The 27723-nt window shown below is 35.9% G+C and overlaps 1 long non-coding RNA gene and 1 pseudogene across 2 annotated transcripts in view; one reads left to right on the top strand and one right to left on the bottom strand.

Moving 5' to 3' along the window:
* Positions 1-27723, top strand: part of LOC143229866 (rho GTPase-activating protein 100F-like) — a 128332-nt pseudogene that overhangs the window by 63636 nt on the left and 36973 nt on the right. Inside the window, exon 3 of the transcript XR_013016104.1 lies at positions 14165-15758. The product of XR_013016104.1 is annotated as a rho GTPase-activating protein 100F-like (transcript). The remainder of the gene's footprint in view (positions 1-14164; positions 15759-27723) is intronic.
* On the bottom strand, positions 20761-24845 carry LOC143229867 (uncharacterized). The gene is made up of 2 exons (XR_013016105.1): positions 24543-24845; positions 20761-21235 (listed from the first exon to the last, which is right to left on the bottom strand). It is a non-coding gene; the product is annotated as an uncharacterized LOC143229867 (long non-coding RNA).

Below are 27723 nucleotides of genomic sequence, written 5' to 3'. Positions count from 1 at the left end.
CTTTCACTTTTTAACTTTTACTTGTTTTTGTTGGCAAATAATTCAGAAACCTTTTAAACTTTTGAGTGCTTTCGGTGTATTCATAGAAACAAGTAATTTGATTTCACAACAAAAGAAGCTTTGTTCTTGAAGTTAGTATAAATCTCTGTATAGTAGTAATAAAAATCTGTGTACCATAAACAGCAGATATTAAAGCATTACTGCTAAACATATTACCTATGTTGGTGAATATATCGCATGATAAAGGTGTTCCCCCGACTGCTCAGCAGTAATTCTGAGAACTTATAGCCCTAAAAATTGGTTGGCAGACCATAGCTATCCCGTTGTGTAGCTTGAGTCGAACAATAAATAAGCGTGATAAAACTATGTTAAGTGTTGATGATTCTAAATATCTTCCCAACTGCAACTCACGATATCATTCAAAACAATGTAAATTGATACACAGGTAATTCATCTGGATCATTAGATTTAACAAAATATTGATGAAATGAATTCCAGTATTTTATGTCAAGTAGTATTTCGTTGTTGTTTTTTAAAGTAAAAGTGTGGCTGTGCGAAAATTTCAAACGTTTCGTGTATGTGTTGACGAAAAAGTAAGTTATCGGGAAGCATGATTCAAGATGTAAAAATGAACTTGCTTGTAACAAGAGGTGTTAGAGGTTATAAGATATATGCAATAAAATAGGTAGAATATCTTTCACGAAAAGTTCCATCAACTGATTAAAAAATGTATATTAACATTTATTTCAGCAAATATAAGAAAAACTATATGTTATACATATTTCTTCAAGAGTTAGGCCGAAAAGTTATAGCTATGTTAAAGTCTTACTTTAAATACAAGCATCTGAGATGTTTTACCTCTAGAAATTGGTGTTAATAAATCGCTGGCTTCATCTAGTTTTTATATACAGACATAAACGATAACAGGTGAACGATTTTAATGAGGTAGATACGTGTTATATATACATTTTAAACTATACCTCCAAATATCTTAACTACACGTCACTTTTTAATATTTCTCTAGGGTTTGGCTTGGCCAAGCGTGTTAAGGCGTGCGACTCGTCATCTGAGGGTCGCGGGTTCGCATCCCCGTCGCGCCAAACATGCTCCCCCTTTCAGCCGTGGGGGCGTTATAACGTGACAGTCAATCTCACTATTCGTTGGTAAAAGAGTAGCCTAAGAGTTGGCGGTGGGTGGTGATTGTAATGTAAATCACTTTCACGTATCAGTCCCCAAATATAGTCTCCCATCATGTTTTTGTTATACGTTCCTACGTAGCGGCGTTCAAAGTCCAGTATAACTTGATGGAAGTGAATTTATGAAGAAGAGCGTCAAGGATATGGAATTTAAGGGACATTTTGCCATAGTTTTTCACCAGTTTTACATAATTATCGGCCTTGTGATTGCCCGAGAAGCCCCGAACCACTACGACAAAGCTGCCCCAAGCTTTTTTTTCCTTCCTACTGAGCTACTTGGGGAATTCTGTGCACTCCAGGATCTCCTTTATTTGTGGTCCAACGAAGACACACTAGCTTTAACCTTTGCCTCAGACAACTTAAGAAAGAAGTCCCGAAGGTACTTGAAGGCTGCAGACTCCTTATCAAGAGCTGTGACAAATTGTTTCATAAAACCCAATTTTATGTGCAATGGTGGGAACAACACCTTCTGGAGATCCACTAGTAGCTCACACTTGACATTGTGCCTTCCCACAGAGAACTCGGTCAGGTGTGGCCGGTACTTCCTGTTGTAGTGCGCTGCAGTGTCCCTGCTGTGCTAAAGGCAAAGATAACAGGGAAACTTATTAAAGTCTTCTTGGAGACCCATCAGGAATACCATCATTTTGAAGTCTCCGATATCCTCCCAACCATACTTATCATACTTCAAGGCTTCTAGCAAGGTCTTGATACTGTTGTATTCCTCTTTGAGGTGCACCGAATGAGCCAGAGGAAGAGACGGATACTTATTCCTGTTATGTAGCAGCTTAGCTTTGAGACTTCTGGATGAGCTATCAATGAAGAGGCGCCACTAGTTCGGGTTACAGGCAATTCCAATTGCTTTGCACAGACAGGATACATTGTGGCAAAAGCAGAGCCCATTTTGACGAGTGAAGAAGCTTGAAAAATGACGGTGACGATTCCTCTAACATGCGACTTGCACACTTTCATCTAACTAGTCCCACTCCTTGAGCCTAGATGTCAAAAGCTCGGCATTCGATTTTGTAAGACCAAGATCTCTTATCAAGTCGTTGAGGTCTCTTTGGTTGCGGTAATATGGATTTCTTTCACCAGCTGCACATCTGAAATTGTAATTTGGATCTTCAACGTCTGCCTCCTCTTCTGATTTGCTGTTCTCTTTTGAGGATGGCTGTTTTCTTTCTGGCGGAATGGGTACAGGGCAGTGTGGCATTGGGTCGATGGATGATGGAAGATGCGGATATATGAGAGCAGATTTTTGGCAGCCTGACGTTTGGAAGGCTCCACCATGCAGAAGTAACAATTGCTTGAGTGGTCAGTGGGTTCACGCCAAATTATTGGAATAGCGAACTTCAAGGCTCTCTTTTTTTCCCCCTCTGTACCAACCTACAAAAGAGCAAAATAAAATTGTTATTATGAAGAATAAATTTATTTCATCCACAACTAATGTGTGAGAGGTTCATGCAAAATATTTTATATGTGATATTTATCTATAATATTGGAAATTTAAAAAATAGATAAATTAAAATATATTTAAATTTTAAAAGGTCTAAAATTTGTATAATATAAAATCTTACTATTCAAGCAAACAAAACTGTCCTTCTTACACTGTAGAGGTTTTTTGCGGTGCTCGCAGGTATAATGAGGTGCCCAGGGTTTGTCTTGGTCCCCGACAGGCATGCCGAAATATGCCTTGTAGGCTTCATACATTATAGCAGATGCTGTCACAGAGTACTTGATAAATTGGCCACATACATAGCAGAATGGTTCGGAGAATACTTTCAGCTTCTTGACGCCATCTCTGATAAAATCAGATAGGTCTATGTGTTTACTTAGGCAGCTGGAACTGAACTGAAGTGATGAATGGTGAGCCCCTGTATATATGTATTACTATGGAAAGTTCTAGAACATTCTACAAAGTTCTTGAAAATTCTTGTAAGTTCGAGAAAATTCTCTATCAGTTGCTCAGCACTAAATCTACCTGGAATGTTCTGGAAAATGGCTAAATTTGAAAATTTCATTACCCAGGTCAGAAAAGCAAAGTTTGAAGAGGAAAATAGGTCTTTTCCATTTACTTTAGGCATAAACAATTGGGAAATAACACTTTCTGCCTAAGAATAACAAGTAAAATGTTGTTACATAGTGTAATTGTGTGAGATAGATTTAACAACATATTGTTAAACAACACTCATGTGTAAGTGACGCGGTACATTACCGTAAAACCATTCACTCAGATATGAGCGACTCGGGAACTAAACTGTTAATATATGCATATATCTTTATTTTAGCACAAAGTTTCGCATTGGTCTAACTACAATATGCTTTCATCCAACTTTACTGGGATCTGGGAGAGACAGGTATGATGTTCTATCTCTTCCTTTCACCTGTACTGGTGTCTAGTCGCCTCACGACTTTGCGAGTTATCCTTGTTTTCTATACCATTTGGATTTTAGTATAAAATAAGATAATGATATCACTTTAAGTCACTGATATGATTTACATACTCCTATCAAGACGTTGATACCACCTTAAATCGATGATATGATTTAAATTCTCTTTTCAATATGTCGATATCACTATTAAGTCACTGATACGATTTAAATACTCCTATCAAGGTGTTGATGTCACTTTAAGTCACTGATATTATTTCAATACCCATATAATGTTTGACATTCATCATTTACACTGATTTAGATTTTCCTTTATTTATTATGCTAAAGTCTTGCATATTTCCGACAGTGCCATATACACTGGTGCTTGTTCGTTTTGCAGCATATCTTGTATGTATTGACATATATACCCTTTTTAATACACAATATACAAGTACATGAATGATATATTAGGTATGTGTAGCAGTAAGTGCCTGGTTGTTATAGTTATAGTACATATTTGTGGGTGAGAGGTACTTAGGCTTATTTTGATCAAGTATGATACAGCGATCCAGTGTGTACAATCGTTAATTTTTATGTAGGCTTTTCTGGAAGTAAGTGTGTAATCTGTTGGGGAGTCTGTCATAGAATTGTTATATGTTAACATAGTTGTGGGGACTTGTTGAATGTGGGACTGTATGCACTTGTGAGTATTGAGTTTTGTAACTTTTGTAGTTGCTTTTATTTGGCACTATTTTATTTGAGGCGTACTTTATTACTGGCCGTATGTATTGTGTATATATATAGTATGTTTTTTTGGATGATGTTCCCGTATTGTTTTCAGACAAACTTCTAATTCGGATCACTCATTTCCGGATTTTAACTTGTGATTTCATTTGTATGTTTTAGTTTCAGCCGCCTGAAGGCGGATTCCGTGAAGATAAAGTTTTTTTGTTTTTTTTAATTTCACGCAAAGCTACAAGAGGGCTATCTGCGCTAGCCGTCCCTAAAAATTAACAGTGTAAGAGTAGAGGGAAGGCAGCTAGTCATCACCACCCACCGCCAACTCTTGGGCTACTCTATTACCAACGAATAGTGGGATTGACTGCACATTATAACGCCCCCACGGCTTTAAAGGCGAGCATTTTTGGTATGACAAGGATTCGAACCCGTGATCCTTGGATTACGAGTCGAGCTCCTTAACCACCTGGCCATGTCTGGCACTGAAGGTAAAGTTCTGGGTTGTTTTTAAGGAGTTTCTTTGATATTGGCAGTACAGTTATTTGTGTTTTTGGTATTTAATTTTAATTATTTTTCTTTGGCATTATTCTGCTTTCTTGGAAACAAGCGAATATTTTCTTGTTTTTTAAAGGAAGGGAAACCAGCAAATAAACCATGGATCTAATGTATTCTACCTACCACGGGCATGTAAATCCCAGATTTTAGCGTTATAAGACACCAAACTCACCGCTGAATCCCTGAGGGGAAATATTTCGCTTTATTTGTGAGAGAGAAAGACTCACACATGATTGTTTGTTATTTAGCACATAGCTACACAATGTGTTATCTGCTTAACACGGATATCGAAATCTATAAAAAATAAGGTAAAGATAGATTTTCAGACTATCAAGTTTTTGAACACTATTGAATCCTTAAGCCTAATATTTCTGATAAAATTCATGCTTAACTACAGGTATTGTTTATTATTTCTTTTTCATATTATTTGTAACAAGTCCATTCTCGTTTCAAAACATACGAGAGTTGTTTGCACAAGTCGGTGCCCTAGAGGCCATTCGGTCAATACCAGAATTTAAGTGCTGGCTGGACTTACGACAGCCAAAAATCTCTTGATAATAATTCTGAAGTGCTTTTCTTACACACATCTCTGATATGAAAGTTTTAATAAATGAATTAAGGTTATTGTGCAACATTATATTAAAAACTCTGCGATATTTGTTATGAATGTTTTTCGTATTTGTTTTCAAGCTTTGTCACCTTTTAGTGTTTAATAGAAGTACCACTACATCTAATACTGATTTTAACTTGTCTGGCATACTCCTCTGTTTTGATAAACAATAACTCCCTTTTTGTAGTTTTATCATACTCGTAATAAGCATTTGAAATGATACATTACTGTTACAATAACAATTAAACTGTAATATGTTGGAATCACTCACGATGAGGTGACAAATTACTAAATGACACTATATGACAAATTACTAAATGACACTATATGACAAATTACTAAATGACACTATATGACAAATTAATAAATTACACTACATCCATATTGAAGGTTTGCAAACTTTAACTAGAGTTGAAGCAACTGCTTGGTGGTGTTTATGGTTATTAGCAAAGCCACAAATAGGTTTCAGCAATTTGAAGCTTACTGTATCTAAAAATTGAATACAAGAAATTCGAAATGACGAGAAAACCTACTTGTTGTTCGCTCCTCTAAATAGTGCTTTCTCTACCCATACCAGCTGTTTTTTACCTATATAATGAACACAAGAAAGTTTGTCCTGAAACAGTTGTCGTTGCGTGTTATAGACACTATCACTTTTTAGTGCATTCTGATAGGTCTACTTTATCGAAAAGGAAAAAAAAAGAAATACAGTGAAAATATAAATACACATCTTTTTTTTTATGCAGCGAATGAATAAACGTGGCATAGTAATTATTAACGATAATTTACAGAAAATAATCTTTCAGACTCAATTTTATTACGTTCAAAGCTACTAGTTTACAGGTAGATAGCTAACATTATTACTCTAAACTGCATTGTTAAATTTCTAATTTATTTACTTATTTGTTAGAGGGACCGTGTCATTACGTAATGATGATGCAATTTATCTAGAAATATCATGAAAGGTAAAGCCTCTGTAGAATCTAAAAATTTATGTAGTATGAAGAAATAAGAGTGCATATATATATATATATATATCAGAACCAGTAAATGATTAAATAATAAATTAGTCAGTTTAGTATGCTTGTGACTTAGAAAAAAAAAGAAACTTATTGCATACCCATCAAGTGGCACAGCAGTATCTCTACCCCCTCAAGTGGCACAGCAGTATGTCTACGGACATAAATCTTTGCATAGCTTTGTGGTTAACTACGAACAAATACACAAGTTAATGCATCTATTTGTCTGCGACTCAGTTCGTGAGTTAAGCAACGTGTTCGTTATCATTCGATTAGCGAGGAAATTCTGCAAGCTAGAATTTCTATTAAAATGTTGTGTCTGAAGTTAAGCGTTTGTGTGTGTGTGTGATTTCTTACAGCAAAGCAACATCGAGCTATCTGCTGAGTCCACCGAGGGGAAACGAATCATTGATTTTAGCGTCGTAAATTCGTAGACTTACCGCTGTACCAGTGGGAGACTAAAGTTAAGCCTTCAAGTGAGCCTAGCCTGTAGCTTTGTTTCTTTATAAGTATAAAGCTCCACAACTAATTATTTGTACTCTGTTCATCGCGAGTATCAAAACCCGAGTTTTAGTGTCGTAAGTTGTGAGACTAGCCGCCGTGCCACAGGAGAATAGCCCGTATTAAACGTTGTTAAAAACAACAACAACTAATTCATTATTGTTACGTGGACTGGACTTGGTACTATTTTGCCAAATAATCCAAAGGGTAGAAGAAGTTATGACATCACATATTTGTGGCACCTCAGCATCCTTCCGCTAGTCATATTTAAGTTATAATGTAAATTAGGTTTTAGAATAAGCGGTTTGTAGAATGTGTCATATTCCGTATCTCATGTTGCTACTACAATTATCACAGCATTTATCGTGTATATGAATGGTAAGGATTACTAGACTCTACATGAACGATTGCTATGTACTGAACCAGAACCATGACGAGTGGTCTGAAATACGCTTTACAGGCTTTTATAAAACCTCGTTACAATGGAAACCGAGGTGTCGGTCGGATGATAGTGCGTATTAATTTCGGTTGCCTGCCTGTATAATCTCACTCAACAAGTGAAGAAATAGTTTCATGTGCATGCGAAATGTGATTAATCTAAACGTGTGCGATTTCGTTTTGTTTTAGTTATATAGGGTAAAATATATATATCGATACAGGTATTAATAATGTAATGAATATATTTAAAATATACAATACACTAATAATGGAAGATGGAATAAAACAATCATTGTTCGCGAACTGCCACCTAGTAAATATAGCTATTAATCACCTCCTTGTATACTAGGAAAATAACGATATTTGATATTTTTAACTTAAATGGCACGCGGACTGAAGAACTGCTCACCGGATAACAATTGAGGTCAAAGCACCCGCCACGAACCTGACTTCTATTAACCATCTAGGCACTCGATTCGTAATCCGAGGGTCGCGGATTCGAATCCCCATCACACCAAACATGCTCGATCTTTCAACCGTGGGGTCGTAATAATGTTACAGTATCCCAAAAGTTGGCGGTGGATGGTGATGACTAGCTGTTCTCCATCTTGTCTTACAATGCTAAATTATGAACGGCTATCATAAATAGACCTCATGTAGCTTTGCGCGAAATTCAAAAGAAACAAACAAACCATTCCCTTCTTACGAAAAATAAAAATACTGTTGTATTTCGAGTTTTTGTATAACCTAATGTTAGGATGTCTGACTCGCATTCTGTGGATTGTGGATTCGAATCCCGACACAAAACATTCTCGTCCTTTCAGCCGTGAAGATGTCATAAGGTAACAGTGAATCCCACTCTTTGTTGGTAAAAGAGTTGGCGGCGAGTGGTGTTGACGAGTTGCCTACCTTCTAGTCATTCACTTCTAAAATATCCACGAGCACCTTTGCATAGAATTCAGTAAACTATGTTGTATTTCATGCTAATCTTGATATGGAATCTGCCCCCCATCCGCCATGCCAACATATCAGTTTGGTATCTCAGACTCTGCCTCCACGTCTATACAAGAAAGGTATCTCAGAAACATTGTTCAAGGGCGTGAACTTCTTGAACATCTGTAATGTAAAACTGATTTAGTGATCTCGAAAAGGATTCTCTTAACACTCGTAGTTTCTCTTCTCTTTACTAAGGGGTTCGCTGTATATCTCAGACTGTCAGTATTTGTTATTATGACAGGTTTCCAACACATAACTTATTAACTCAGGTGAAAATGGCTGTAATTTATCGAAACATATTATATATATATACTCTGCGAAAAAAAACTTACTTAGTTTAAAACAATGACAAAGAAGTGAAATACAATTCGCACAAAAATAAGTGATTAATCTGAGTGACTGGGGCAGAAATGATTGAAACACGTAATATGGAATTATTAACATAACTGCAGATTTTATACTTATAAATCACAGATTTATTGTTAAGTAGTTCTGTCTTCACAGAAAAATAACACTCATAACCCAGAAATGTAATGTTCAGTACTAGTGTTTCTTTGCTAATAAGATATCGATTGGATTAAATGTATACTCGTATGTTATCCGGGTAACTGTTCACGTGTAACATTTTGTTCGTACGTCGACTTCACTTCTTATTTAGTTCTGGAATTTTATTTTTCTTCAACTGTATAAGAGGTATTAATGTACATCACGCGATAATGAGAACGCCAATGTCGACTAAGGACTATGGTTTAGAACACTGTCACATCTTATTAGCCCAGGTCGTGAAAAAAAACCCCAAAAAAAAAACATTGACTAAAAACAATTACGCAGTCAGGTCTAACACTGTTCTGGCAAAGTTTTCTAACATGAAAATATTATAGAGAATGGATTTACGTATATATGTGCTGTATCGAAATATCAGTGTTTCTTATGGCGGCCCGGCATGGCCAAGCGTGTTAAGGCGTGCGACTCGTAATCTGAGGGTCGCGGGTTCAAATCCCCTTCGCGCCAAACATGCTCGCCCTTTCAGTCGTGGGGGCGTTATAATGTGACCCACTATTCGTTGGTAAAAGAGTAGTCCAAGAGTTGGCGGTGGGTGGTGATGACTAGCTGCCTTCCCTCTAGTCTTACACTGCTAAATTAGGGACGGCTAGCACAGATAGCCCTCGAGTAGCTTTGTGCGAAATTCAAAAACAAACAAAAACAAGTTTCTTGTAGCAGTCCGTGAATTCAACTATATATTTGCCACAATGTGTGTTTGGTGTTGGGAATTTCACGAAAAACCACATGAGGGCTATTTACGCTAGCTGTCCCTCGTACAGAAGTGATAGATAAAAGGTTAGATTTGTTTGAATTTCGCGCAGAACCACATGAGGGCTATCTGTACTAGCCGTCCCTAATTTAGCAGTGTAAGACTAGAGGGAAGGCAGCTAGTCATCACCACCCACCGCCAACTCTTGGGCTACTTCTTTTACTACCGAATAGTGGGAATGATCATCACATAATTACGCCCACACTGCTGAAAGGACGACCATGTTTAGTGTTCGGGGATTTGAGCCCGTGACCCTCAGAACACGAGTCGAGTACCTTAACCACCCGGCCAACAAACACAGTATAATTAGAATTATGCTTCGTATTTTTCGTATCAAAAGGCTTACAGACATAAAAAAAGTCTTTGAAACACATTTTTTTAAACCAAATCGGCCTGAGAGAATCTGCATAGAGGAAAACGAGGGGAAAGATATGACAAATACAGTGTGGTTGGAGTATTATTATAAAAGCGCTTTACGCGAAATCCAAAAACAAACAATACTATAACACATCTATTTTTTTAATTCCTAGAGAACCAGATAAAGAATGTAGTGCTTAAAAAAGAATAATATTAATGCCTTATGACAAGTGTAAATGTTCAACAGCATACTTAATATTTAGTATTTGGATATGACAAAGATATTTTTCTCCAATCTACGTTCTTTCCGTCTGATGATGAAATGAAATAATATATGGATAATATTCATATTTATATCACGTACAAAATGATCAGATTGGCAGACAACAATTATTTCATTATTTTAATTACAGTAAAACATGCGAAATGACAAATCGAGGTTTGTTGTCCAATACGAAACCGTTAACAGTCTGAATATATCACTGGAGTGCAATAAAACTGAAACATTAACTTCACATTCGTGCAAAACATGTTAAAACGTTTCAGTTGCCAGCACGCATTAGATATCAACCGTCATAATATATCATAGCATTTAAATACGTTGATTCACACGAAATGTTACGAATTCACTCAGTGTGTGATGCCTTGAATAATAATGGTTGACCTTTTCAAACCGATTTACTGCCTTTCCAACTGGTTTATATATATTCAACGATTTTTTTGTTTTGCTTCTAATGTCACGAATGTGCACCTCAAGAGTTTCTGAAGAGGCATTTGAATACTTTGTCAAGAGTACAGTGTAACAGAGAAAACCGTTTTCTTTTTTTCTGTGTAACACTTTAAACTATTTAAATAGTTATTAATTCGATGTATTCAGGTCCTTACTATTTTACACTGGTTTGTTGTTGTGGTTGTATTCACACCAGTTTGTATTGTACCTTGTAGTGCTAAATATTTGTAACATTACACGATGCACTCTCCTACTTTATTATGAATTTCACTCATTAATGACAAGTAAGACTTCGAATGTTTTCATTTAATCATTTAGTGTTGTTTACAAAATGTGGTGAAGCCAGAAGTGGCCATAATGGTTTGTATATATGTATGTATATAATAAACTAAGGACGTCTAGCGCGGATAGCCCTCATGTGATTCTGCGCGAAATTCAAACAAAACTAACCCTTTATCTATCACTTCTGTACGAGGGACAGCTAGCGTAGATAGCCCTCATGTGGTTTTTCGTGAAATTCCCAAGACCAAACACACATTGTGTCAAATATATAGTTGAATTCACGTACTGCTACAAGAAACTTGTTTGTTTGTTATTGTTTGTTTTTGACTTTCGCACAAAGCTACTCGAGGGCTATCTGCGCTAGCCGTCCCTAATTTAGCAGTGTAAGACTAGAGGGAAGGCAGCTAGTCATCACCACCCACCGCCAACTTTTGTGCTACCCTTTTACCAACGAATAGTGGGATTGACCGTAACATTATAACGCCCCCATGGCTGGGCAGGCGAGCATTTGGTGCGAAGGGGATTTGAACCCGCGACCCTCGGATTAGGAGTCGAACGCCTTAACACACTTGGCTATGACGGGCCCATATTCAAAACAAACAAAGTGTGTTTGTTGTATCCCAGCCGGTTTGAAAAGTTCAGCAATGGGTATGGCAAATATAGTGCGGTTAAAATATTTTTATCACACACTATTCTAATTCCGGAAACCGTCTAAAGGACTGTATAAAGAATGTCATGTTTAAAAATCTACTGTTTTCACTCTACCAGACGTTGTGAAACACATTTATTTCTGTAAATATAAATAATTAATGGTTTATATTAAGTACAAACCGTTATTTGACAAAAGTCTTTGTATGTGTGTATCCCTCATTATTGGTGAGAACCACTCACCAAACTTGGCATATTTCCCCATGTCCACTGTGGTGTGACATAAAGAGTTATCATTCTGATTTGACTCCCCTGTGTAAAACATCATACACTTGACTCTGCATTTCTAAAGTAAGTGGCCATAAGAAAATATTTCAATTATTTTTTTTAGTTCCTTCCGTTAACATGTTTGTTTGTTTTTGAATTTCGCACAAAGCTACTCGAGGGCTATCTGTGCTAGCCGTCCCTAATTTAGCAGTGTAAGACTAGAGGGAAGGCAGCTAGTCATCACCACCCACCGCCAACTCTTGGGCTACTCTTTTACAAACGAATAGTGGGATTGACCGTCACATTATAACGGCTGAAAGGGCGAGCATGTTTGGCGCGACGGGGATGCAAACCCGCGACCCTCGGATTACGAGTCGCACACCTTAACACGCTTGGCCATGCCAGGCCCCCTTCCGTTAACAAAGATTTATTAAACTGGTTCTCTGGTTTTCATGGTTTATCTTATTTTATTACTCGTGGAATTATCATTAATTATATAGTCCCCAAAAATAAAACGTTGTTGTAACATTTCCTAAGAACCGTGGGGGTTATTAATTATTGAAAGAATCGATGTATTTGAAATTAATGACAAAAACATTGATTGTTTATTCTGGATATTGTTTCTGGAATAAAAGCGGTTAGACGAACCAGTGTTCAGTGCTACAACAATGCTTGGTTAATATAAACAACAGAGTAGCTCGACCTAAGCAAAGATTGTTAGATTTGTGAGCAGTTTTGCGTTTATTTATGAGAAACGTAATTTATGAAGATCATGTTTTGGTTCTGGATTAAGAACGATATCTACTGTTTATATAGTGCTTCAATGTTTGAAGTTTTGATTATTTAAGTTCTTTGGGAAAATCTGACTTCATTTTGTAGTAAATAAAAGTAACAAAAGTCTGTCATATAAATTTATTGTGAAGTTTACAATAACAAAATACCTGGTACTGTTTAACATGAAAAAATAATTGTTCATGAAACAAACATGCAACTGTTTTTACTTGTATGTTATTGCTTATGGTTTAGCCCAAATCCACATAATGGGCTATCTCCGTTCTTTATCTAGATTTTAGCGTTGTGTCTCCATTAACTGAACGCTAACTAGCCGGTGACTTTAGTTCAAAGGACTACAGAAAATTAACTTTCTGGTGGAATTTATGAACCGTGTTAGTTATCTTTAAGCTATCCAGTGGCCTAGCGACAAGTCTTAAAGCTTGTTACTCTACAAATTTGATTTAGATAGCTGTAGTGGTCACAGCACAGATAGCCTACTGAGTAGCTCTGCGCTCATCAACAAACAAACAGAAGTTATTTTTATGCTTCAAGATGTGTTTCTTACGTTGCACAAGACGTGGTGTTATAACTTATAATACGTTAATTAAGAAATCAATATATCCCTACCGTGACAGGTCTTCCTACGGTCACGGGTGTTGCTTTGTGCAAATATTTGAAACAATCAAACTGTGCCTAACATCACATACATATCATGGTCAGTCTTCTTCCTGGAAATGCATACTTAGGTTTTATGTTTATAATACACATTAAAACACCTGACGAATTTTAGAATTTGACAATAGAATTTCAAATTTATTAAAATATTACAATCATAACAGAGTGAAAAGTCATAAAAAGTGCAATATTATCAACACTGCATTGTTTTATACCCACAATGTATGTATCCACTATATCCGCTTGATTAAATGATACTTTTAAAAGAGTATCCGCTGGTACAGCAGTAAGTCTACGGATTTACAACGCTAAAATCAGGGATTCGATTGAACTCAGTGAACTCAGCAGATAGCTCTATGTGGCTTTGCTAAAAACAAACAAACATACTCTTAAAAGAGCTTTAAAAATGTTAATTTTTCATTTCTACCTTATTGCCACCTAATTATGGATTGTTTGGTATATTTGTAAACCAGGAATTCTTTTTTGTACTCCAGGGTGGCCAGCCCAGCCAACATGTTCAATAACGTGGATTCGAACTCGCGATTCTCATATTACCAGCCGAACACCCTACCTGCCTAGCCTAGAAAAATTAGTTTCTTTAAGTAAACATTAATGTTAAGTAATGAGCAAGTTTCTGGTTCAATTTACGATAGGATATTTTTGTTGTTTTTTAACGAAAACCTTTATAATTTTCTAGGAAGCAAAGGAGGCGGGAGAGCCCTCAGCGGTCGAGGAAGTTGTAAGTAGACCTGGTCCTTCCCGCCCCAGGATACCGGAAATGGTAGTCCAGAGAGATTTCCGAAAGGTTGGCGGGATCACTTCTGAGGTCTTTCGGCAAATTGAAGCTGTCGAAAATGACTACGATGCTACAACAGCTGTTAATATTGAGGTAGTAGAGAGACGTGGAGAGATGATTATCCGTGTCTTAGACCCTCGCAGATTAGGTCGAGTTGGGGCCGAAGCAAGTAAAAAGTACCTGAGTGCTGCTACTAGTAGCCATACTGTTCAATTTATAGAAATTATAAAAAGGCCAGGACAAACGTTGGGGTTATATATAAGAGAGGGGGATGGAATTCGTCGGACAGGGGGGGTGTACATTTCCAGAATAGCTCTGGAAAGTTCTGTGTACACCAGTAGATTGCTTAAAGTAGGTGACGAGATATTAGCTGTGAACTTGGTCGATGTCAAGCATATGAGTTTGGACGACGTGGTCATCATCATGTCCATTCCAAGGCGTCTCGTGTTAACCATTCGTTCTAAAATCCCTGGAAGAGTGCCCACTCACCCTCCAAGAAGGATTATAGAAGAGATGCGTCCACCCATTGTAGTGTTGAAGAAAGAAATGGAAGAGGAAATGATTGAAGATATTAACGGTAACAGTGAAAACGGGCAGTTAATCCATGCCAGGACAAAAGGCTTGCCATCAGGAATACCACCAGTAGCAATTCCTTTGAAAGACCAGGAAAGACGACAGTACGATGACCACGGCCTCTACTATAACTCCCGTCCTCGCCTTCACAGAGCACCTAAGGTTGAAGCTCGGGAGGAAGAGAGATATTGGCGAAGGGAACCAGAAATATCCAGGCGTCCAACAATTACACGTCAGCCTAGAACTCATTACAGGTATCCCAAAAAAAGATTAGAAAGCTTAGCAGAACAAGTACACACATTTCGCAGATCCCCACCCCCACCGGCTCCTTACAAAAGAACCCAGCCACTTCGCAAAAGTTTAGCTTCAAGACCAGACAGAAGCAGTACTTCACACACCAGATACTGGGACGAATACGAAGCTGCTTTAAGTGGTAGACCAACAAGGATTCTAAGGGCAGAGAGTGAACAAAGGATTCCAAGAGACAGTTATCAAGAAGAGGGCATGAGAAATATATATGCTGCTAGAAATCATCGACTTAGTTCAGAAATGACGAGAATTATGCAATCAAGAGGTCGAACACGTCGTTCTCCTAGAGAGGGCCCACCTCAGTCTGGAATCTTGCGGCAGCGACGCTCTGTGATAGAAAGTTGTTCCGATACCGAAGTGCATACAAACTCCAGAGAACCTGCTGTTTTGTATAGGCAACATAGTTTAGGTCGTGTGACCCCATCTATGGGTCGTTTCCAATTCAGAAGCAATTCACTGCCACGAGTTCGAGCTGCCGACCTGGAGACCCGAAGAGACCGCCAATCTGTCCGTTTTGGAAACAGAATCTTGCCTTACGACTCTCAGGAAGACAGTGATGGCACATTGTCTGCCCCAGAGCTTCCATTCTCCAAGTCGGGTCGGAGAGGCTCAGGTAAGACCCTCTTTATATATGTTTATATTTCTGACTCAAAGTTGTTACACTTCTTTAGAAACTTAAACTTTTACGGTTACTTAGAAATTTAGCTGTCACTAGCTAACGTACCATTCCTAATCAAAGAAAAGATATTGATGCCCATGAGAATTCCATGTGGAGTAGGATTCGAACTCCGATCTTCTAACCCATATAACTCTCCGGAGGGGTATGGTCTAAGGATGCGTACCTAGTTTGATGGCAAACAGTTCAGTGGTTTCTTAGTTATGAGCAAACACACACACACTTTCGTCAAATGATGGTTTGGATAAGTTTTCAACGACGGTTGGGAAAGATTTTATGATTCTCATCTGCCAGTCCAGCATATCGACTTTATTTATTTATATTTTTTATACACTTACTTTCAATTTATGATTAGCCCAACATTTATTCTAAATCAGTTTAAAATACTTAATAAAAATAAGTAGAAGGACTGTTTCTTGCGATATTTATATTTTTCAATATAAATTTCAATTTAAACTAAATTATGTATCGAATATTAAGGTTACCTTTCTTACCGAATTTCTGTGCGAAATTAGAATTTGCGCATATATTTAAGTTGCCGATAAGTCCTAAACATCAGAAAATATTTTAAAAATTTGTTTGGTTTTGGTTTATTTTGAATTTCGTGCAAAGCTACACGAGGGCTATCTGAGCTAGCCGTCTCTAATTCAGCAGTGTAAGACTAGAGGGAAGTCAGCTAGTCATCACCACCCAGCACCAACTCTTTGGTTACTCTTTTACCAACGAATAGTGTGATTGACCGTAACATTATAACGCCCTCACGGCTAAGAGGGCGCGAATGTTTGGTGTGACAGGGATTCGAACCCGCGACCCTTATTTAAAACATTACTGTTATGAAGCATACGACATTTCTAAAGCATTATACATGGTCGTTATCTCTCTGAATCACTTAACAATAGCCGTATAGGAATTTTCTTTGTATATTTTGAAAGGTAGGTCTAATTTAATTATTATTAATTAGGCTATAGATGAGAGACAGTCAAGGTTTCGAGAAATTATGGCCTTTAAGTGTTAAGATTTTCAAAATTGAAGTATATATCCTTTTTTTAGTGTTTCAATTTAGGAATTATCGATGGAGTCCAATGCTCATGGACTTTTCAATGCATTTCTAACAGATAGCTTATTTATTAGTTACTGATGTTGTAGTGGGATTCCTAATAACACAGGCGTCACACAATAGATGTCAACAAACACACCGGCGATATCCCAATTAATCCTTGTAATAAGATATATAAGGTACTTTTTTTTTACATTTTTTCTCTTCCCGTGAAATACAGAACTAGTGTTTGAGTACATAAATTTGAAATCATGAATCGTGTTAAAACTCTCAAAATAAACTAGAATGTAACACATTCGCAAGTGAATACATTTTATTTGATAGGAACCTTAGAATATGATAGATTTCAAGATATAATTGTATTCAAAGCAGGGAAGATGTCATAAAACTTTAACATACGTTCCTCTGGAAGACAGACATTTAACATTGAATCAACTTGAGACACCTTTGTGATAAAATGTATTTGAGCATACTAAGCTGTTACCATATAACACATATACAGTCAGTGTCTGCGTAAATAGATTTATACTAGCATACTAAGCTGTTACCATATAACACATAGACAGTCAGTGTTTGCGTAAATAGATTTATTCACAATGATAAAACTTTACATGTGAATCTTGCGCAAACAATTCGTATTCTTCTTGATATATGACAGCTTATGCATTTTGCGAATTAAAGTAATTGTTAACAAGAACCCTTTGTAACGTTTACCCATGCAGATAATGTCTCTAAGAACAGATCTTCCTCTTATAAACATTGCGGGTTTGTTTGTTGTTGTTGTTTTTGCTTTTGATTCCTGTAAAGTCAAAATGTAACATAACTCCTAAATGCCTAAATGTGTCTGTTCAGTCTGTGTGGGATGTCAAAAGGCACATTTTTGCAAATTGTAATCTAGATTAGTTTTAATACAGTAAAATGATAGGCCAAAATATTTGGCTCCTGTAAGGTCATAAGGAAAGCATGCATTCCAAATCTGTGTTTCACCTTTTTCGAGCTGTCCGATGATATTTTTCCACATGTTATGTCTAAATTAATCGAAATAGGTCCGAAGCCCTAATATTACAAAAAAGTACACATCTCTACATTCTGGAATTGTTGTAAGGTATTTTTGTGCAAAACGCTCTCTGATTTTTTTTTTAACCCTTGACCACTGTGAAATAAAAAAAGGCCGAAATTCCGAATGTTCTTGCTTTGGTCTTATCTCGATTGGTAGAAATATAAGCGAATTACACACCAAAATACGTGTTTTGTTTTCCTATTGTTGTTTTTGTTTTTCTGTGTTTGACCTTTGACTATCTAAAAGCGAAACAGTTAGCCTAAGTCACAAAAATGAAAAAGGGATGTAAGCATATTCAACCAAAGAATTGTCCATCAACCATCGACCTAGAAATAAAGGAGTAAGTTGTAATTGTTGGAAGGAAGAAAAAAAGAAACATAAAAAATACAATATGTCTTCCTTCCTGTAGGAGAGACATAACTGAATTTCTTTAGAAACAACTCAACTTTACTTTCAGAAATTTCTATAAAAAACTTTGTTAAAGTTAACAAAGCTGCACAATACAAAAAAAAAAAAAATTAGAAGAGGGACACTGAAAGCAGCAGAAAAGGATTTTTCGACTTCATAAGTCCGTTGGATTCAAAGAGAATTTTGATAAATGAAAAGGCCAAGAATAAAGATGGCGCTAGGTTTCCTTTGTCTAGTTTTATGGTCGAAGCAACTCGAATGAAAGCTAGTCTCGGACTAATTCAAAGACATTTTACGTCGTTGTTGGGTCACATGACTGGATAGTTTTAGGGAAGGAAAAATGTTTTCCTTTTCTTGACAGCAAGCAAAATGACTGTGGTTTAATTTAAAAGCACAACACAATGAGAGAAACTTTCTAGTAACAAACTAGACACAGGCCACACACACATTAAAATTCAGTCTTTGAAAGTTATGAACGTTCTATTGATGGCTGTAAATGGAATTTGAATAATAAAAGAAACTTAATTTTTCCGCCAGCGTTATATTCTAAATCCTAATAATTCGGACGTTCCCGTCACACCGAACGCACTCACCCTTAGACCCGTGGAGGCGTTATAATGTGACTATCATTCGAACTATTCGTTGGTAAAAGAGTAGTCCAAGAATTGGCGATGGATGGTAACGACTAGCTGTCTTCCCTATGGTCTTACACTGCTAAATTAGGGACAGCTAGAGCAGATAGCCCTCGTGTAGCTTTGCGTGATATTAAATAAACTTCACATGGTATTTAATCACAAAACAGTAATGCTATGAAGAAAATTATATGCTATCTGTGGGTGCAAAAAACATTCAATGAATAAAGAAAAATGCATACATATTTAGAATATGTATTTTGACATAATATGGTGAGCAAACAGGGCATAGAAGATTACGTACGTCAACTCATTAATAGTAGATAAAGTCGCCAGTTGATGATATCTGTAAGGAAGTATGGACATCTGATAATTGACCAAAATTAAAGTTTAAGAACCCCAAGTTTCAATAAGATTGAATGTTTTCTTCTCACTTTTCCACGTTTTTTTTTCTGAAAAAATGTGCAACAAATATGGAGATCTCGTGCACAATAAGATTAAATAGATAATTTGCATAGAACCAAAATATCCCAAAGAAGATTTTGTGGACTTTAGATATGTGAAAGAGATCGAAACTCCGTTTCCAACAGTAGTCAAAATACTTTGATAATAAATGTTTCCAAGTGTAATTCTTCAACGTCCATAGTGTTACTTAAATTAACTGAATTAATGTGATAAGATGTTAAAAAGCTCTGTTATGGAACAACTGGGTTCTGTAAATATTCTGAATTAATGTGATAAGATGTTAAAAAACTCTGTTATGGAACAACTGGGTTCTGTAAATATTCTGAATTAATGTGATAAGATGTTAAAAAGCTCTGTTATGGAACAACTGGGTTCTGTAAATATTCTGAATTAATGTGATAAGATGTTAAAAAGCTCTGTTATGGAACAACTGGGTTCTGTAAATATTCGAGTTGTGTATGGCATGAACCAGAAAAAAATGGTTCTTCTTTTAAATTAAGTATAGTCAACAAGCTAAAATTTTCTACATACTGAACAGGACCCCACTGTAGCCCAGCAGTATGTCTACGGACTTAAAACGCAAAAAGCCGAATCTCGATACCCGTGGTAAGCAGATCAGAGATACCCCATTGTGCAGCTTTGTGTTTAACCCCAAACAAACAAATACTGAACAGATTTTCAATTATCGTCTAAATAACGTATTTGATCAAAATATAGACAGACCTTCAATAGCATTACAACTCAAATGAGTAGAATAGTTTAAGCTTCTTTAATAATTATAGTTCTGATCAACAGTATCTAAACATGAGTAAATAAAAATATCATTCAAAACCATGGTATAAATAAGAATATTGTTATCACTAAATTTGATAAAGGTTATAAAGGTTATTTGGGATAAGTCCGAGTAGAGTGGATAACATTTTAAGAGTTTCAACCACCTTCATCAAGTCTAATCAATATCTGAACAATAACAAAAAAAAAGATAACTATCAAAGATATCTATTAAATAATAGAGCTCGTTGAGGAATTTAACTTCTGAGTACATGGTTTGGAAAGAATTTCAATGAAAAGGTGCTGCTCAGTAGGAGAAAAATAATCTTTGAGACGGGGATGTCATTCAACCATAGAGTTGAACCAGTGTGAAGATAATACCAGAATGTAGCAGCAGGGGTCAGTGGTGGATACAGGATTTTTTTGGTGGGGGGGATGATCGACTAAGTAACAGTGACTTAAACCCGACCCCAAGTTAAATTTTTCCTTGTTACTGCAACGTAAATTACATGGAATTAGTTTAGAAACAAATAAAAGAAACATATATGACTATGAACTCTCATTTATTGATTTTATTCTAAAATATCAAGTTACAAGTAATCCTACAGCACTTTACTGAATCACACAACATAGTGCATGTGACAGTGAACTTTCATATGTTCCTAAATAACATGTCACGAGTAAACATACAGCAAAAAAAATATTATAATTGAGATGATCAGTACTTTATATTTCTGATTTCCCATTAACTTACACAATTTTGGTATGGCCAGTGGGGGGGATGCATCCCTGTATCCATCCCTGGCAGGGTGAATACTGAGTACCTCCAAAGTGTTTCACTTGAGATTTGGAATGTTTCCATGTGGAGCGTCATCAACGTTGCGGGTAGATGTTTCATAATGAAGTGTAGGCGAACAAACCAACAGAGAACGGTGCTGTTCCTGCTTGAACAATGAAAGTGAAGATGTATCAGGTAGAGAGTCACCAGAGAGCGTTTGAGCAGTTGGATATTGGCCTGTAGCTACATCATAATAAACATTATTTTGATATAATTGTAAAAAATTCAGAAAAGTATTAGTTCTGCATTATAATTTCACTTCAACAATAAATATAGCGTTTCAGTATATAAAATTAATATCTTAAGTTTCGTTTATTAATTACTGTTTTTATATAGTGCTTCTTGTTATTATATATAAATATATATTCGTTCAATGTACAATATATGTAGTCCTTAAAAAAGACTGCTTCCCATAAGTATTTGTACTATTCATCATGATCATATGATCATCCATACGTTGATTTAACTTCGAATTTATTTAATCTTGAAAAAGACAATTTTGAGTTGTTTTTACGTGAAACATTCTAACTTTGGATATTTTCGTCTAAACGATATAGATTAAAATTGATAGAGTATATCCAAACGAAAAATAGACACTGCACATGTAAGGAATCTCTCGTGACCTATATTGCCTTGTTTCATGCCTCTGTTTGTGTTCGATTTTATCCACAAATTGCTGAATTCTATATGAATATTTCGCTCCAAATAAGTGTAGTGAACCATGTAACGCCGATTCTATGTCATGTCAAACGGTTTTCTGAATGAGTAAATTACTGTAGAAAAAATCTGATCCCACGTGTAAACTATTCAAAAACAGCTTTATTCTGTTATATAACTAGAATTGACTAAGTGAAATAAATAACAACAGTCAATGCTTTATGTGTTATGAACAAATGTACAATATCAAAACCATCTGCGATTTTTATCGAATATTTTGTTTTGCTATAAATCATTTTAGATTCACTTTAAAATGCATGTCAAAACAAAAAAATCTAAACCTTTACTAGGTCACTGAAGCAGCTAGTTAGGAAATACATGACGAACTAATGTCACATATTTAAAACTGATATAATTATTTTTTATCTTAAAGTGATACATTTTGATGTAGAATAATTAGACTGCTTAACCCTCAAACAGCGGGAACGTTGCAGGTAGTAGCGTCAGTTGATGATGGCCATCATTTAAGGGTTAAATTTTACATACAAACAGAAGCATTAGTGATTCTTTCACACACGGCTGATACTAATTACGTAGGCTCGGCCTGGTTAGGTGGTTAAGGCACTCGACTCATAATCCAAGAGTCGTGGGTTCGAATCCCCGTCACACCAAGCATGCTCGCCCTTTCAACCGTGGGGGTGTTATAAGTCACGACCAATCCCATTATTCGTTGGTAAAAGAGTAGCCCAAAAGTTGGCGGTGGGTGGTGATGACTAGCTTCCTTCCCTTTAGTCTTACACTGCTCAATTCAGGATGGCTAGTGCAGATAGCGTTCGTGTAGGTTTGCGCGAAGTTCGTAAACAAACAAATACTAATTACGTAAAGATGTCTTGGTACTCTGGGGTTTTGTTTTACTTTTATAATAGCACTGTTTTATTCAGTTAAGAAGGTTCTTTTATTTCGTATTTGATGGAGTTTGGTTCTTTGTTTACAATTACGTTATTTATTCTACACCTGTTAAACAGAAGAAAATTGAAAAATCAAATTCGCCGAACAAATTAAAAACCCTCTCATGTTTACCGTCATCGCAACTAAACAAACCAACACAAAAACTGCACAAAAAATATATTTATTAAAAGCACTGTAATTTGAAACAAAGAGCCAAGCATTAACAAACGCTAGATGAAGGAAGCCAACTTAATTGAACAAAACAGCCTTGCTCTAAGCCAACATCTTGGATACCAGGATATCTTTACTAAGCTGTTAAGCAATCTCCGGTCATGTGACCTCCTTGTTCCATACTGTATATGTATATATGCATATGCCAGTCAGTGTCTATGTAAACTACTTTTACGTGTAACGACATAAGCTTTTCGGAACGTTGTGCATTTGTAATAAAGTTTCATTCTATGCACATTCAAGCAGTCTCCAAACTTTGTTTTCTAAAATAAATGTGTTCCTTGTCATCAAATTTCAATTCTATGAAGGCTAGTCAGGGAATCTTTTGAAATGTCTCATGTTTTAAAGATCATAGGCATATTCCTGGAATACTGGAGCAGTTACTTCAAATTTATTATAATATTCATCACGAGACATTGTGTGCGTGTGTGTATATGTATCTCAAGTCTGTTTTACGTGCATGTTCGTGTATAGTTCATTTCAGAGATAATTTAAACGTTTGAATTTTAATGTCCACAAACTTCAAAATGTTTGGACAACGTCTTGTATAATTCACTTAGGATTATTACTTTTACATGGGACGAAAAAAATCACTTATTTTATGCTATTCACAATTATGCCTGAATAAAACAGATTAATGTTCTGTTGGACCATATAATATGCTTTCCAAAACAAGACCACTTCATTATGCTTAGGAGTCGTTGTTTGTGAACTTACTGTGACAAGGCTTACTGTTCCATACATATTGTATAATACAATGGATTGTTTAATTATCTGGGTAATTTGACTTTAGTTCTCTTCGTCTAAATATTCTACATACATATAAGTAAAAACATTTCTATATCATGCCCCCTCTCAGTAGCTCGAAGGCACATCTGAAGACGTATAATGCTAAAACTGGGTTTTGAAACCCAAGATTGTCACAACACAGATAGTCCATTGTATAACTTTGGCCTTTACAACAAGCAAACAAGGTTATATCTATGTGGCGGACGGACAGCTACGAATGTTTGTTCAACGTAATAATAAGTGACAAGACAGTATTTTCTTAAAATACTGGCTAAACCGTAGTCGGAAAGAAATTATCTATGTGTGACACCGTCAATTTTCTTGCTTTTCCTCGGTTGTACTTAAAAACAAATAATTGATACTCTCAAGCTTTTAAATTATATATTGTTAAAACAATTCATCTGTGAGCTGTTAAAAATTGTAATGTAAATACGATAATAGTGTTCGTTTTCTAATAGTAACAAATTGTTTGCAAAAGTTTGTTTGGTTCAAACGGAATATACATTTCAGTTGTTTAGAAAGGTATAATAACTAATACATATTTAACACCTGTTTATTTTAGTATATTAAATACTCTGATTATTTTGTGTAAATCTAAAACTTGCTTTACCACAAAAAAAAAGTATGCTCAATGGACTATGAATTTAGTTTAGCGTAACTTAATGCTCAGAAAAACGAGTTTATCGACTCTTTCGCTTCACAAAATTCTTCATATTCAAAAGACAATTATTAGACTAAAACGTTACTGTATACCAGAGTCTCCTCATAATATAATATAGGTCAAGTTTGGTAATTTAAAATCAATAAAACTACTATAATACTTATGGAAATTACTGATTCTCAAAGTAGTAATAGAAATACAAACTTTCATATTTAGGCAGGTTCAACAACACTCTCTGACGGTCCGGAGGTAAACCACACAATAAAACATCTTCCTGTGTCGCTGTTGGCACTCTACATAGGTAATCGCAATGCTTACCCCTGGTGACACACTTTAGAACTATCTACCTTCTAATCAGTGATGTCGAGAAAACCCACTTGTAGAGAAATATATATGCAAAAACGACTCGTTTGGGTTGAGAAAATATTTTACATAGAAGAGCGAACAACGTTTCGACCTTCTTCGGTCATCGTCAGGTTCACAAAAAGTACGTTGTTCGCTCTTCTATGTAAAATATTTTCTCAACCCAAACGAGCCGTTTTTGCATATATATTTATCTACCTTCTAGCGCCGCCCTACGAAACTATGGCGTCATCGGTCACGTGACCTCCTAGCCTCAAATTATACCCCCAACTTGGCGGTATATTATCATATCTTTCCCTGCTTATGCTCAGATGTAAACTCGGTATGTGAGACGGCTACTGTTAACGTAGACACACTACTCCCAAAGTATGTAAACAACGATACCCATTAAGACTTCTAGTCTAATATTTTAGCCAGAAAACGTTTATCATAAACATTCTAACCTTCCAAGTTATTTACTAGCTTTGTTTCATTAATAGTTTTGTTCATCATTCATATACATTTAAAGTATTTGTATATTTTTGTAAAAGAGTTTCACAACGTCAAATAATCGTTATGGGGGAAACATTTTCCTGGCTCTTCAATTCACTAAATGATTAATTGTTATTTAAATAACTAAATGAAACCTCACAAAACGATTACCGTATCAAATTCCGCATGTTTTTAGTTTTTATAACTTTACCATATATTGATAAACATGTTTTCTGTGTTGTAAACATCCCCTTCGTAGAGTGCAATTAAAATTCATTTCTAAACCAGAATGTCGTTTCGGTATTTCTTCAGATGAAACGATCGAATTTCCCCACTGAAAACGTGAACTGGTGCTCATCAGTTTGTCCTTATTGATAGCAAAGTCGTATCGGTTCTAATTCAAGAAGGTTGTTGACACCCGTGAAAGAACATGCAAATTTAAGAGGAGTGAATGGGCCTAGAGTATTGGAGTACGCCCTCGTAGGGTGTAACGTATTCTTCCATTCAAATTATATTTTGGATCTTAACAAAGGCCAAAGACGATCAAAGTATTCGTATAAAAGAGATCTGGTTCATTCATTCATAAGAAGAGACGACTAATTAGCCGACTCAGTTCAGCATATAAATTGCTACTTAGACTGTATTTAGTAAATTTCAACGTGATCTACGGTTTAAAAACTGGAAAACAATAGGCCTAACACTTGTGACAAAAATCACGTAAACTGTAGATATTTTTGTGGAGGCACATTTATTCTTAATTAATCCATTTGATATTCAAAATCTAAGGACTGTGAAAATACGCTTTTCAAATCTGTCTTTTTACCTCCCACACCTCACAGTCAAGAGGTCTTTCGTCAATACTAAACCTCATTAACTGGGCCAGACAATGGCATGGAAAAGTTCTCTGAAACTGTATTTTTATCTGCAGTATAACACTTTTTAAAGATTACGACTTAAGTACTTTATATAATTTATTTCAACGTATGTAAATACTTCAATATACATTTTACATAACAAGATATTAAAATCTTATGACATTTTAAAAATGTTTATCGTTAGGTTGGGCAATAACTTTGCAAGTTATTTTTTTATAACTTAAGTACAATAAAATTTAGTCCTAGCTAAACCAAGCAAAAACCGTACATAAGCTACAGTGTTTATTTACTTTTTTATCAAATATAGGTCGTACTTAATAAACACTAAGTTAATGTTAGGCCTAAGACAACCGGACTTACAGATTTCTTTGTCTACGATTAGTATTAGAATCATTTTTATTATTCTAGAAAATCCTGTATTTAAAGAATTACTGTTGCAGTAAATATACTAATTTGACCGCAGATGTTTTATTGGTCTCTACTAGTTATTAACAGTTTTAAGTAAGTGTATGTTTTATTAGTTGCTTGTTATTTATTTCTGCTAAATTAATATTTCATAATTAATCCAGTAACAATAGTTTCATGAAGAAGTTAAGGCCATCTATCTATCGTCCACTCTTGAGCTACTCATTTCGGACTGACTAGTGAACTTGATCGCCACTCTTATAGAAAAAAACCAGCACCAAAGTTCTGAACGTTATTATTTTATTTTATTTTTATTTTTTGCTATAATGAAATTGAGTACCTCACGTACACGTAGTCCTCGTTTATCAAATGCGGTTATCTTTCCCATACTACGAAATTTTGTGGAGATTTTACTTATGATTCAGGAAGTTTCAAAATGGGGTTTAAACACGTATGTCTGAAATATTTTTTTATTTCTCTCTATGCGTTCTTACTAAAACAATATGGACTGTTTTTTTTTGGGGGGGTCAGTTTGTTGGGATATTTCAGGAATTGCGGATGCACCCCAGAAAAGAGACGGGATTCATACACGGAAATCAAAATTGTTTAATTACATTAAAACAAAATTATCAAAGAAGGTCAAATAAATGGTGTTATGTGTTGAACCGACAGGAACTAAACTAAAATACTGAACAAATAAAAAAATAACAAAATAATGAACTGTCAAGTACAAGCTACTCATTGATTCTATCAAACTTACTTTATTCCGGCCCGGCATGGCCTAGCGCGTAAGGCGTGCGACTCGTAATCCGAGGGTCGCGGGTTCGAGCCCGCGTCGCGCTAAACATGCTCGCCCTCCCAGCCGTGGGGGTGTATAATGTGACGGTCAATCCCACTATTCGTTGGTAAAAGAGTAGCCCAAGAGTTGGCGGTGGGTGGTGATGACTAGCTGCCTTCCCTTTAGTCTTACACTGCTAAATTAGGGACGGCTAGCACAGATAGCCCTCAAATAGCTTTGTGCGAAATTCCCAAACAAACAAACAAACAAATACTTTATTCCAGTAGCCCGACTAATAAACTGGAACCAGTCTCAACTGATCAACCTCAGAAAGAAAAAAATTATTTCGTGACTGCTAAGTTTTATGAAACCTTATAAAGTTCTTATGAAAGTTAACTTAAAAGTGACAGAACCTTACATGGTCTCTGTTGAATGAATTAAGCTGCTAAAACACAGTTTCATCTCCCACTCTCGGAACCAACCTGACCTGAGA

The sequence above is a fragment of the Tachypleus tridentatus genome, chromosome 10, assembly GCF_004210375.1.
Source record: "Tachypleus tridentatus isolate NWPU-2018 chromosome 10, ASM421037v1, whole genome shotgun sequence".
NCBI lineage: Eukaryota > Metazoa > Arthropoda > Merostomata > Xiphosura > Limulidae > Tachypleus > Tachypleus tridentatus.
The sequence above is the reverse complement of the archived record's forward strand: the minus strand, read 5'-3'. Positions and strand labels throughout refer to the sequence as shown.